Source organism: Callospermophilus lateralis, unplaced genomic scaffold (genome assembly GCF_048772815.1).
Source record: "Callospermophilus lateralis isolate mCalLat2 unplaced genomic scaffold, mCalLat2.hap1 Scaffold_96, whole genome shotgun sequence".
Classification (NCBI taxonomy): domain Eukaryota; kingdom Metazoa; phylum Chordata; class Mammalia; order Rodentia; family Sciuridae; genus Callospermophilus; species Callospermophilus lateralis.
In genome coordinates, this window is record NW_027517776.1 from 1,123,007 (window position 1) to 1,137,677 (window position 14,671).

General features: G+C 33.4%; 1 non-coding gene across 1 annotated transcript; it reads left to right on the forward strand.

Moving 5' to 3' along the window:
* Nucleotides 1–11,990: 11,990 nt before the first annotated feature.
* LOC143641344 (U6 spliceosomal RNA) lies at nucleotides 11,991–12,097 on the forward strand. The gene has a single exon (XR_013155297.1). It is a non-coding gene; the product is annotated as a U6 spliceosomal RNA (small nuclear RNA).
* The last annotated feature ends 2,574 nt before the right edge of the window (nucleotides 12,098–14,671 follow it).

The window sequence follows — 14,671 nt, forward strand, 5'->3', positions numbered from 1 at the left end:
CAAAAATGAAAACATTTAAGCCTCTAGAAGAGATAGCATACAAGGTAGAAGTTGAGAGGTTAGCTTTAGCCAAAAGGAAAGGTAATGTTTCTCTAATATTAAGAGAGAAGTTAGCATGCATAGAGAAGCAAGTAGGTTGTTACATTGGCTAGTGACATTTTATAAAGTCTACTGATTGGTTTCAGTTTTCTCAGTAAAGTCTACAAGAGGTCATCAACTAGCAATGCAAAGATAGGGGAGGATCTTTAAAAGTCTCACCTGAGGGGAACAATATGGAATAGTCCTTGGGAGAATGAACAGATTAGAAATTATGGTTTGGCTGCATAAAAGACCCATATGAAGTTAAAGGTAACACATTCAGAATAATACTAATCAGCATGATTGGCAATTTTTTAATGACAAAAGGAGGTATTAAAACAAATTCAGAGTGAATACTGAGTTGGATATAACCAAGTATTAATCGAGGGAGACTTTGCCAAGGTATGCCACAGGACCGGGGACAGCAGAGAAATTGAGGGCATTCTATGAAGTGAAATAAGCCAGACATAGAAAGACAAGTAAGATCTCACAGAGTAGAGAGTAGAATGGTGGTGCCATAGGCTGTTGTGGGTAGGTGCTGGTGAGAAGTTGGTCAAAAGAGACAAAGTTACAGTTGGAGATATAAATTCAAGAGATCTATTTCACAGCAAGGTGACTCTAATTAATGATGATATATTGTATGTGTGCAAAATGTTAAGAGAGAAATGTTGAATATTCTCACCACAAAAAAAGATACTTAAATGAAATCATGCCTCTTTTACTTAGCTCATTTAACCACTCGACAGTGTTGTATGTATACAATGAATATGTGCAATTTTATCTGCCAGTTAAAAATAAATACTTAATATTTTTGAAAGAAGTAAAAAAGAAAGAAACCTTGAATGTCTACTAAGGAGTGAGTAAAGTGGTGATGTTATGAGGACTGTGAGCTGAGTAAGAATGGATGGAGATTCTACATCAGGGGAGGAACAGTGAATGCTGGGGGTAGCCATGTATAACTCAGAGATTCTGATAGGGTAAAATTATTTTATAATGGCCTTTATAAGTAGGGAAAATGTCACTTGCTGGCTTTCAGTTCAGACTCAAATGTACCTTTCTCTTTTGAAAATTTCTTTCTCCTAATATCTATGAGTACATAGATTTCAGTGATTAGTATTAAAATTATGAAATTTTAAAAAGTATTTTTAAAAATAGGTAAACATTAGGTATAAATTCTATTTCAATGTTACTTGGGGTGAAAGAATCTGTTTAGTTGTAGACAAGCAATCGGGTTTTGTGTGTGTGTGTGTATACATATATATGAGTATATACATATGCATGTTACATATACACAAAGAAACATGCATACATATGCATACATATACACATACATATATCAGTAAAAAATAAACAGACTTGGGAAAGCAGTAGGGTAACATGGAATTCAATGCAATTATTTTTAGTAGTTTCAAGTACCAGATTCAGAATTTATGCAGAGGAAACTTTTAGCTTGAATGAGTTAAAGCTTTTGGATTTGAAAACCTGTTTCTTAATATAATCAGATATGTGAGTCTCTGTAAACTTTCTTTGCTTTCAAAGGCAAACATAATTAATAATTTCTGTAAAGGTCTTTAATCGTTCCAACATCTGTTCTTGGTTTACTATAAAAACCATGTCTCTGATCTCATGTGTTGAACTACTGTATGTTTGCCACTGTCTATTTCCTGTGAAAAAATACATCAAACAATAATAGCTTTTGTTCCTAATGTTCCAACCACTAAAACAGCTGAACAAATAACATCCATGCTTTCATTTAGAATAATTTATTCCATGTACATGTTTATGCAGAGTCATTTGGCTTATTGGATGTTTCATCATTTAAAAATCAAATCTCAGAATTTTAGACTACTGAAAACTCTGCTCTAATAGTTTCCTCATGCTTATAGTAATTCTCTTAATGGCATTTCCTTCCTAATTCATCATCTTATTTTGTGTATGATTTGGTATATATAAGTAGAAGTGGTTAAAAATCTCCTTTATTAACAAAGTTAGCGGAAATTTCCATTGGAGGCCACACATTTTGCAAATAACATTTAAAGATTAAATAATTTGGCATTTAAACCATAAAAAGTAACTATGTTTGCTCTTTTGTTGCCTAAAGAGATAATAACTATAGATTAGTAATGATCTAAATTATAATACATTTTTCTGAGCTCAACACACTCCAGATGACTTAATGGTAGGCCAGGCAACACACAGCTAGCCTAACTTCCATTCTGAAAAATATCTTATTACATGAACTTTGCTAGCCAGACATGGAATAAGATGTGTGCTGATTAAATAAGACAAATACAAACACTTTTTTAAAATCAAGAAAACCAGTTACTTAAAAATCAGTTCTAAATCATGTGCAGTGGCAACAGTTTGAAATATTTTTTAGCATCCAGAACTCTTCCACTCTTTTTTAAAAAATTAAGAATTATTTTTTAAATCTTGGTCACCACAACATTCCATTGGAAACCAAACCCTGCAGTCAGTCATTCAGCTAACCAGTAGACCCAGTGTCTAATAGACCATCTGAAAAGCTCAGGACACCTAACGTTTTCAGTTTAATTCAGATATTGTAATCTGTGAGTAAAGTGATATCAACTGTCAGTTTTAAGGTTTGAGTTTGGAACAAGGTCAATATTCCATCAGAATTCAGCTACTTTGAGGAGTAACCACTTTGTTGATTGTAGTATATTCTAATATAGGATATAATGAGCTGTTTGTTTCTAGGGTTGCTATAACAAAATACCACAAACTGAGTATCTTAGAAGATTAGCAATGTATTATCTCACCATTCCCTAGGTCAGAAGTTTGAAATCAAGGTGTCAGCCAGGCCATAATTATCTGAGGAAAAATTTATTTTGGCTTTCCTAGCTTTGGCGAGTTCCTTGACTTCTAGTAGCAATGACTACTGTCTTCACATAGCATTCTCTTGTGTGCATGTCTCACTGCACCCAAAATGTTCCCTTCTCATAAGGACAGAACGTATAAAAAATTAGGACTTCATTTTAACTGAATTGCCTCTGTAGACCTAATCTCCAAATAAGATGAAATTCTACAATACTAGTGGTTAGGTATCTTTTTTGGAGTAGGGGATTTTTGGGCAGGAGAATTTAACTCATAACAAAGTCTTTTTGTGTTGCCAGCCAGTTTTCTCGTAGGTATGAGATAGGTGTGTTTTATGGCTCAAATTTTTTCAGCAATGTTACACTAAAATTTTATATGTTTGTGATTGGTAACATGTAATTAGTGTTTTTTTAATAACCTTATATAAAAATGTTATTAACAACTAGAGTATTTCATAAAGAAAATTATGGCTTGGTAACTATTTCACAAATCTAGGGTTGTTTAGCTTGGAAGCTCTCAGAAGATACCACTTGTCTCACATCCAAGGGTGTGAATGGAATTCCTTCCACTCACCCTGACTCTCTGCTTGAGTCAAACCCTCAACCATAGTAGTGAGCACAGCTCTGGTTATTTATATCATTGTGACATCAAAAACTCTGATAGCTGCAAACAGCAATGTTTGATAGCTTCTCTGAAAGTGTGTGCTTAAGTTAATTTCTTATCTTCTTTATAACTTGTCAGAAGACCAACAAGGACCTCAAATATTCAACGTGGTTTCATAATATCACATATTCTTTTTCCATTCTTTTCTCTACAATCAAAAGCTGATTTTTACAAATACATTACTAATTTATTTTAAAACAGTCCACCAGAGATAGTTTAACTAACTGATGGCTTATATTCATTTAATTTGAAAATAATTGCTATGTTTACTTGCTACCAATTTCTCTAAATTTTTTCTAATTCTTAACTTTGTTCAGACACAGCTTTCTTTAAAACAATGACTTGCTCTATCATGTTAATTTTCAAGAACAATTTTTTTTAAAAAAAAAGCTCTTTCATCTTCATGGAGGCATGTAACAAAAATGTATATATTTGCATTATGTAAACATGCTGTGAGACAACTTACACATTACTAAAAGATTATGCAAACTTAGATATTTAACAGATCCACCATTTCACATGGTTTGTTTTGTATTTAGGTGAGATAAGTTCAGATCTGCACAGAAAAATTCAAATATGTAATTTGTATTGTTCACAAGATTCACCATAAAGTACACTAAAACTCCAAAAGGTATTTATACTGTATAATTAAAACATTGTACTCTTTGTTGAATACCTTTGACAGCCACTGTTTTATTCACTGAGTTCAACTTTTTTGGATTCCACCTGTAAGAGAGATCATACCATATCTGCCTTTCTGTACTTGACTTATTTTGCTTAGCTTAATCTCTGCCAGATTCATTCACATTCCTGCAAGTGACCAAAGAATTTTGTTCTTTTTTAAGTTGACTAGTAGAACATTTTCTTTATCCACTTGTCTGTCAATGGGCACTAAGGTTTATCCCATGTCTTTGCTATTGTGAATAATGCTGCACAGAACCTGCAAGTACAGATATCTTTTTGACAAATTTATTTCATTTTGTTTGCATATATGTACTCAGAAGAAAAATTGAATCTCAACATTTTTTTCATATTAAAGACTCTCAATAAATTAAGTGTAGGAGGAATATATGTTAACATAATAAAAATCATATGTGATATACCCACAGTAACATCATACTCAATGGTGAAAAGCTTAAAGCTTTTCTTCTAAGATCAGGAACAGGACAAGGATACCCAACTTCATCACTTTAATTCAATATAGTTCTGGAAGTCTTAGCTTAGCTAGAGCAATTAGACAAGAATCAAAATAAGCATCAAAATCATAAAGGAAATAAAATAGTTTGTTAATGACATGATCTAATGTATAGAAAATCCTAAACATACTATTAAAAAATGGTTAAGGATAATAAAGGTACTCAGTGAAATTAGAGGATATGCAATTAACATTAAAAATCTGTTATATTTCTAAACACTAGTAACAAATCATATGAAAAATAAATTAATAAAATATACCAATTATTATGCCATGAAAAAGTAAAATATTTAGAGTTGGGTGCATTCACACAGGCCTGTAATTTCAGAGGCTTGGGAGGCTGAGGCAGGAGGATTGCAAGTTCATAGCCAGCTGCAGCAACTTGGGGAGACCCTGTCTCTAAAAATAAGTCAGGGGTTAAGGATGTGGCTTAGTGATTAAGCACCCCTGGGCTCATTCCCTAATACCAAAGTAAAATAAAAAATTTAGGAATAAATTAAACAAAGGGGATGAAAGATCTATACAATAAATACCATAAAATATTGATGAAAGAAATTACAGCAGATACAAATTAATGGATAGATCCTGTGTTCATGGATTGGAAGAATTAATATTGTTGAAATGTTTACACTATCCTAATGGGTCTTCAGATTCAATGCAATCCCTATCAAAGTTCTAATATAATTTTTTATGTTAATAAGAAAATAATACTAAAATTTTATGGAGCCATAAAAGATATAGAATAGACAAGGTGATCATGAATGAAAAGAACAAAGCTAGATGGACAAAATTAAATGTAATAAAATACAATAAAACACTGTGCTCTTCTGTAAGGGATGTCAGAATGCCATATGTAAAACAATCAGTCTTTAAAGTGCTTGTCAGTGCATTCTGATATTTTCTATTCTTTTTCCAGCTTATGCATTTCTAATTTCTTTTAGATTGTGGTAGTCCCCCCTAATCTATGAACCATATGTTCCAATGACAGAAACTGTGGGTTGTACTGAACCTTTTGCATACTATGTTTTTACCTGTATGTACACACCTGTGATAAGCTTAATTCATGGTTCTAACACCATAAGAGATTATAGCAATAATAAAATAAAGCGATTAATTTAACAATATAAGTTATATAATGTGGTCTCTCTCTCTCTCTCTCTCAAATTATCTTACAGTTCTTTCAGCTTTAGCTGCACCCCCAGCTCTTTTTATCTTTTATTTTGAGACAGGGTCTCACTAAGTTGCATAGGACCTTGCTAAGTTTCTGAGGCTGACTTTGAACTTGTGATCCTTCTGCCTGGGCTTCCTGATCTGCTGGGATTACATGTGTTCACTACCACACCTGATGGGTTTATTCTTAAGTGTTACATAAACCCAAGTACTGTGATACTGCTACTATTAGTCTGATGACCAAGACAGCTATGAAGTGATTAACTGGATACCCTGTAAGTAATGGATACGCTGAAGGGATGATTCATATCCTGGGTGGGATGGTGTGTGACAGAGAGAGATTTCATTGCAATGCTCAGAATGGTCTGCATTTAAAAACATATGAATTGTTTCTTGCTTGAATTTTCCATTTCATATTTGACCATGGCTAACTGAAAATTGAAAAGCAAAATTGCAGGTAAGGGGAAATTACTCTATTTTGATTTCTTAAAAGTTCTAGACATGATGTATTAATGATAGTTTATAAATCACCACTGAGTAACTATTCATGGATTGAAAACCACACGATTAAATTATATGCTCTGAGAATGTTGGATTTGGTGACGTTATACACACACACACACACACACACACACACACACACACACACACACACTGTGTTAGAGATACTGCTGTTCACCTGGTACTCTACTGGTCAGGAATGCACATTTGCTATTGTGCCTCATTACTTCTGCAACATAGTTCAGCATGGTTCTAGATTAATATTGCTTTCCTAGTGAAAAATGTCCCCTTTGTGGAATAATGCATTCTATCTATGATCCTCAAAAGCATCTTGGAGAAGGGCTGAAATTCAGCTTCTCCATATTTTTCTCTCAACCATATTTCATTTCATTGACTCAAGAAATATTCATGGAACACTTTGTATATGCAGGATGCTATGCTAAACATTGACATTTCATCAGCAAGTCAATGCAGACTTGAGCTGTACCCTCACTGAGATTATAATTAGGTGAGGGAAATAAAAATATGTATTTACATTAAATAATGTAGAATTGTAGCATTTCATGGCATGGATAACAGAGATAATCTGGTTTCCAAAATTCCTCTCCCTGCTGTTTTCCCCTCCTCCCACCTTCCTTTTCCCAGTATATTTTCTCTGTGTTAAAGTACCACAAGTGTACTGCCTACCACAGCTCCCCTCCAAAAAAAGGGAAAAAAAAATCAATGTTCATTCCACAATATATACAGGCACACAGATAAAATATTACATTGTCTTTTGGTAGGGGGTAAGGTAGGAATGTAGGAATATTGGAAGAATGCAAGGAAGGAAGGAAGGAAGAAAGGAAGGAAGGAAGAAATTAGGAAGGAAGGAAGGAAGGAAGGAAGGAAGGAAGAAAAATTCTGACTTATTCCCTGCAAACTCATTTTCCAAATACAGACTTGCAATATAATTCATTTGAATTTGAGGATTTCCAGCAATGCTATTTGATAAAGCAAAAGAACAGCCCCACAATTTTCATGAAATCAATTTTCTTTGATACATGAATTTTGTCACGGAGGGCAGAGATCTGCACCTTTACTTTTCCTGAGGCAGGTAGAGCCATGCAGATTCATAGGACAAAACAAATTTGCAACCTTTGTTCTTTCATTTGAACTGATTATTCCTTATTGAAATAGATTCTCTTTAAGTTTCACTCAGGCTTCCAGTCAGGGATGGTTTTCTTGAACAGTATTGGCTGGAGGCTTTTACTTTCATTTGGATTTTCAGCTTTAGTGTCAGGTTGAGTACAGAGTTGATTAAATTATTCTATTTCATTTCTAAGATACCATTTTTAAATGTCAAATCATTGCTAGATGCTAGACCTTTCTTTGTATTTTAAAAGTGTATTTCAGCCTGCTTTTAAAGAAAAAAATACCCCCTAAAATATTGAATCAATAGGGTCTAAATGATGGACGTTTATGCAGTTGCATCAGTTGTCTGAAAATAGAACCTATGATACAGATGTCTCTTGCAAGCTGTGAACCAGTGGTAAAAGGAAGGGAAGAGGAGGAGGAAACAGTGGTTACCATTTTATTTTTTTTAGCAGGTGCCATATGAATATCACCAGTAATTCTGATTTGCAGTGGTAATATCTTCAAAGTGAGTTCTTAGGAGGAAAAGTGCATTTAGTGTTAGAGGTAGATAGTTTGTAAAAACTAAAAGTTAGCTTAGTATCACATTTAATATATTGCTCTGAAGAGAGCACCCTGCCTAAATGGAAATAGAATCCAATGTATATTTTATTTCATATATATGTTTTTCAAATCAGTCAACAACAGTTTGATTACAGGGTTTCTTCTCTCCTTTAATTCATAAATTGTCTCCAAACAATTAGAAAATGTAAGATTAGGAGTTAAAACAAGACATTTTATACTCATTTTTATTATATTAACATAAAAGCTTTACTTAGGTACAAGGTTATATGGCATTAAACCTGTATGTAAACTGTTACTATTACTTACAGTTTTATACAGGATAGAAAATATCTGGATTAGGTAATTGCAAATAAATTATTATTGGCACATAAATAACAAGGGGAACAACTGATAACTCATCAGTTAAACTTGTCAAATAATTACAGAATAATTGCAGCTCTCATCAGCAACTGTTATAAGCTGATGAAATTTGTTTCAATAGAACATGTATAAATTTGCACTTTGTTGAAACATCTGCAAACTGTGGTAAACACTTTTAGTGCATAGGGCTAGAGGCATTTTTGAAGTGACTTTGAAAATGTTCAAGCCAGTAGTTTTTTTCCTTCACATTTTGTTTCCGATAAACATTTCCTTTTTGATTCTTCTCTCCTTTTTCTCTTTCTCTTCTCCTTATTTTTCCTCTTACTTTTCCAATCTATTTTTATAAGAATTTTAAACACAGTACATGTGGTTCACATCTTTAAACTCTGAACCTAAAGCTCTTATATCTTTGAATGTAGTTTTTATAATACAATTGATTTTATACTTATGTAGTAAAAATGAATTCCCAAATCAAATCCAAATATGTAATGATGTTTTCTATTTGAACAGTTCTCTCATCTAAGATTCAGACATTCATCGACAAATATTTGTTGAACATAAGCTATATACAAAATACATGAGCTGTAGAATTGAAAAAGAGATCAATTTGTATCCAGAATTAATTTAATTAGATGGACTGTGTTCAAACTCCAAGTGATTTAGTTAAAATTTTCATAGTTCTAGGTTATACTAATGGCATAACTAATACTTTATAATTGGATTAAGAATGCATAAGAAGAATAGAGATTTGGAATAGAAACCAACCTTGAAACCTGCCTTTTTCATAAACTCCTTAGGTAATCCCTGGCAAAATTTTCTTGGCTCTAAACTCTGAACAAATTATTCTTTCTTCCATCTCAACTTCTACCATGTGAGTTAAGGTGATTTTATCCAGATGCTACCTCACAGCCTCCTTAACACAGTAGCTTCTGCCTCAGCCTCTGCCCATTACACTCCATTAAGCACAAAGTCAGAGTAATTTTTCAAAAAAACGCGCAAGTCAGATTACATTGCAATCTTAAAACTCTCCAATGGTTAATGCACTGACAGTGAATGCTGAGCTCTCTACCTGTGAGGCTGCTATCTAATCTTCCAAATTCACATTATTGAACTCAAATTGAGCTTCACTAGTCCTTTCTTTTGCTTGTGCAAATCCAATTATTTTGCAATTTAAACTCTATAATTTTTCATTTTTATCTGTCTAAATGATATTTCACTAACTCCCTGTGCATTTGATTTCGTACCTGGGGTCAACTTCTTAGCTCTAGACTTAAGTTCTATCTCATCAGAGAACTCTCTCTTTTCCACACAGTCTATGATCATTCTTCATAAACTCAACAAATATTTATTGAGTACCTGTGAACTGAGTCCCGGCCAGTTAATCTATATCATATCACTAAGCTATTAATTCCTTCATACATAAGATAATTGTTATTTATCTCATCTATGTATTTATTTACTTATGTATTCTGTCGTTTCACAAGTTTTAACACCCAAGAGGCAAATTTTTGTTGGTCTTATCCATAGACATGTCTACAGGGCTAAACATAGGATCTGGCATTTTATAAGCACTTAACAAATATTTTAAATAAATGAATGATTTCAGAATATTTTTTGAGAGGCATTATGTGTCAATCATTCAGAGTTGCTTAGCACACAGTTTTTGCCATCAAGATTGAAGGGAAGCAAATAAAAAAAGAATTTATTCATTCAACAAATATTTTTTAAACATCAAATAAGCATCCTCTATGTCCTATGTGAGATACTAGCTGAGAAGTTATGAATAAAACATAACTTCAGTCACAAGAAATTGACATCAAGGAGAACAAAAATTTTTATGGGCAATCACTTAAAATAGGTAAGAGGGTAAATTTTATATTGTGTGTTTTTTGACAAAATTAAAATATTAAAGGATTTGTTACATTAATTATATTTGAGGCACATTCTTTGATAAAGAAATACAAGTGTCTATGAAATTGCTTAATAGAAAGATTTTTGAAGAAAAAAGAAACAGTGGAAATTTATTGTTTCACTGTTCTGGAAAACAGAAGGTTCAAAGGAGAGTTTTGTTGAAAAAGTTACCTTTATATGGGAAATGAAAGACAGGAATTGCCTGATTTAAGACAAGCATAAAAGTTCTAGGCATAGTTTCAGACTTTTAAAAATGGAGTCAGAGCAAAGGGCACATTAGAAGACTAAGATGAGTCTGAAGGAGTCACTAGTGATGGGATTGCATGATGCTTCAGGGTGGGGGATTCTAAAGACACAGTAAATTTAATTTGGGGTTTTAAAGGATTTTCTGAAGGAAAAGTTACAAAATCTGAGTTGAGCACTGAGTGTGATTAGGGAAGGTGAACAAAATTTACTTAATATTATCCCTGCCAATCCTCTGGAAGAAAAACATGCTTTAAAAAGTGTTTCAAAAATGGAGTTTAGTTGGAAGTAAAAACAAGGAAGGGAATTACTGTCAGAGAGAATCAATGGAATAAATACAGGGCTTTTAAAAAATCTAATAGTACACATTTCCTTCTTTCACTTAAATGAAAATAGCAATGAAAAACATGATGGACATATAATCATCAAATAAGATGGTGCATGTATCAGCTGACAATGTCTATCATAATCACAAACTGGATGGCTCAATCAGTGGAAATTTATCATTTTACTCTTCTGGAAAACACAAGTCCAAACTTCCAGGGTTGTTTCCTTCTGAGCATTGTAAGGAGAGAAAATGTTCCAGCATACTCCTTGGTGTGTAGGTTGACATTGTCTTCTTGTGTCTCTTTATATCATCTCCCAATGCCAATTTTTGTGTCTACAAGTTTTCCCTTCTTATAAGGACCCAAGACATATTGGAAAAGGTCCTACCTTAATGATCTTACTTTAAATTTATTATCTTCTTAAAGATCCTGTCTTCAAATAATATTTCATTCTAGAGGAGGAGCATGGGAGGATTAGATGAACTCTAGATAGGGCAAAGGGGTGGGAGGGGAAAAAAGGGGGTATGGGGGTAAAAAAGAAGATGGAATGAGATGGATATCATTACCCTAAGTACATGTATGAAGACACTAATGGTGTGAATGTATTTTGAGATATGAAAAATAGTGCTCTATATGTGTAATATGAATTGTATTGCATTCTGTTATTATGTATAACAAATTAGAATAAAATAACTTAAAAGAAAAAACTGTAAAAAAAAGTCAGATTGCATTCTAAGTTACTGGGAATTGGGATTTCAATATATAAATTACAGGGGAATACAGTCAGCTTATAACAGTTTGTCAAAGTGTTTTTGTGAACAGTAAACTATCAAAAACAAATTAGCATTCACAATACTACATATTACACTGGGTAACTGCAAGGATCCAAAGGTATTGCTTATGAATACATAATTTCAAGGAAAAAATTGTATTCTTAAGACACTTAGGAATGTGAAAATACATTCATAGGTATGGATTAAGATTCTTAAAAGTTTTCAAAAGACATTGATCAGGTGCTCAATTTGGCAGCACATATACTAAAATTGGAATGATACAGAGAAGATTAGCATGGCCCCTATGCAAGGATGACATGCAAATTCATGAAGTATTCCATAATTTTTATCACAGGAATTAAAATCAAGAAACAATGAATGGGATGGATTCAAACTCAAAATCTTCTTCTCAGCAAAAGAAATAATCAGTGAAGTGAATAGAGAGCCTACAGAATGGGAACAAATTTCTAGAACATGCACATGCACAAATTTCATGAACATGCACTACTCTCTAGGTATTTAAAGAACTCAAAAATTTTAACACCAAAAAACAAACAAACAAACAAACATACAAAAAACTCAAATAAGTCAATCAATAAATGGGCCAAGGAAATGAAATACACTTCTCAGAAGATGATATACAATCAATCAACAAATATATGAAAAAATGCTCAATATCTCAAGCAATTAGAGAAATGCAAATCAAAACTAATCTAAGATTTCATCTCACTCCTGTCAGAATGGCAGCTATTAAGAATACAAACAACAATAAGTGTTGGCAAGGATGTGAGGAGAAGGGCACACTCATACATTGCTGGTGGGACTGCAAATTGTTGCAGTCAATATGGAAAGCAGTATGGAGATTCCTCAGAAAATTTGGAATGGAACCACCATTTGACCCAGTTATTCCACCCCTTGTTTTATACCCAAAGGACTTAAAAACAGTGTGCTACAGGGACACTACCACATCAGTGTTTATGGCAGCACAATTCACAATAACTAAATTGTGGAACCAACCTAGATGCCCTTAAGTAGATTAATGGATAAAGAAAATGTGGTATATATACACAATGGAATATTACTCAGCATTAAAAGAGAATATAATCATGACCTTTGCAGGTAAATGAATGGAGTTGGAGAATATAATGCTAATTGAAAAAAATCAAAAAATCAAATTCCAAATGTCTTCTCTGATACAAGGATCTGTAAACAAGTCAAGATGGCTCCTGGCATTTTGCCAGAGGGAGTGGTTTGTGAAGTAATGCCAGTGAGCTATTAAGTGTGGAGATTCCTTATTGGTTGACTGCTGTATCTAGTTTATGTTAATTAAGATAAGCTGTGTGTAATGTATATATACCCCTCCTGTCCTACAATAAATGGCTCCCACTCCAGCTGTATCAATCTACACAAGTTGCTCTTCATCCCCCCTGTTATTTTGCTGCAGCCAGACTGCAGCACTGAATCATAATGGTGATGGGTGGGGGGCAGAGCATGGGAGAAACAGAGGAACTTTAAATAGGGCAAAGGGGAGAGGAAGGAGAGGAAGGCATGGGGGTAAGAAAGATGGTAGAATAAGATGAACATCATTACCTTAAATACTTGTATGAAAACATGAATGGCATGACTTTACTTTGTGTACAACCAAAGAAATTGTGCTCTATTTGTGTAATATGAATTGAATTTCATTCTGCTGTCACATATATCAAATTAAAATAAATAAAATTAAAAAGAGGAAAAAAAGCCATTGATTAGGAAGTAAGAAACATTTATGGCTCTTGCCTAAATTTCAAAAAAAGAAATTGTATAATTAAAAGAGATAGCAAAAAGAAGACTCATATTTGAGTATAGGCTAAATATGTTTTATTTGAAATATTTGAGAGCCTAAATGTGTTAGATGGTTTTGGATTTAGGAATATTCACAAAAACATTATGAGATGTCATGGAGGTGAGACCCAAGTTAAAATATGAAATTCATTTGTGTTTCACATGTCTTAAACACATAACCTGAAGATATTTTGTACAACCTTTTTTAATGCACCTGCATTTTGACTACAACCTATTACATGAGGCCAAGTGTGGCATTTCCCACTTGTGACATCTTACTGGCAGTCAAAGAGTTTCAGATTTGGGTAAATGTCAGATTTCAGGTTTTTTTTTTAATTAGGCATGTGCAAACTGAAGTACATGGAGGACAGCTGGAGTGAAAGATACAGAAGACTAGAATTAGAAGACAGAACCTAGGAAAAGATATGTCTAATGTGGAGAATACTATATTGTATTTTGTATATTGTACTATATTGTATTAGTACGTATAAAAATAATTTATTTTGTGTTATGTTGCCCCACTTTGTTCCTGAGCAAAATTAATGCCCAAAATCTTCATTTTGTTTTCAGTATAGTCAAATTTTGGAAAATTAGACTTATTAATCAGGATTTTCCAGGGAAACAGGCCAGTGAAATAGAAGAGACAGAGAAATAATAGAGAATAAAACTTCTTATAAGGAATTGACCCACATGGTTATGGAAGCAGAGAGGTTTCATGATCTGCCATCTACTACCTGGAGACACAGGAAAACATTTTCATAGTTCAAAGGTTTGAGAACTAGAAAACTGATGGTGTAGACTCCAGTTCGAACCTAAAACCTGAGAACCAGGAGCACAGAGGGTAGGAGAAGACTGACATCCTAGCTAGAGCAGTTAAGAAAAGAGTGAATTTAATTTTCTTTGGCCTTTTTATTCAGTTTGGGCCCTCAAGGGATCAGATGGGGAGGGCCATTTGTTTTCCTCAGTTCAATTCCTGTGATGAGCTCTGTCAGAAACACTATCACAGACCCATCTCCAAATAATACTCAACCACTTTTCTGGGTATTCCATGGTCTAATTAAGTTGAGGCAGAAGATTAATCATCATAGCTGGTGAAA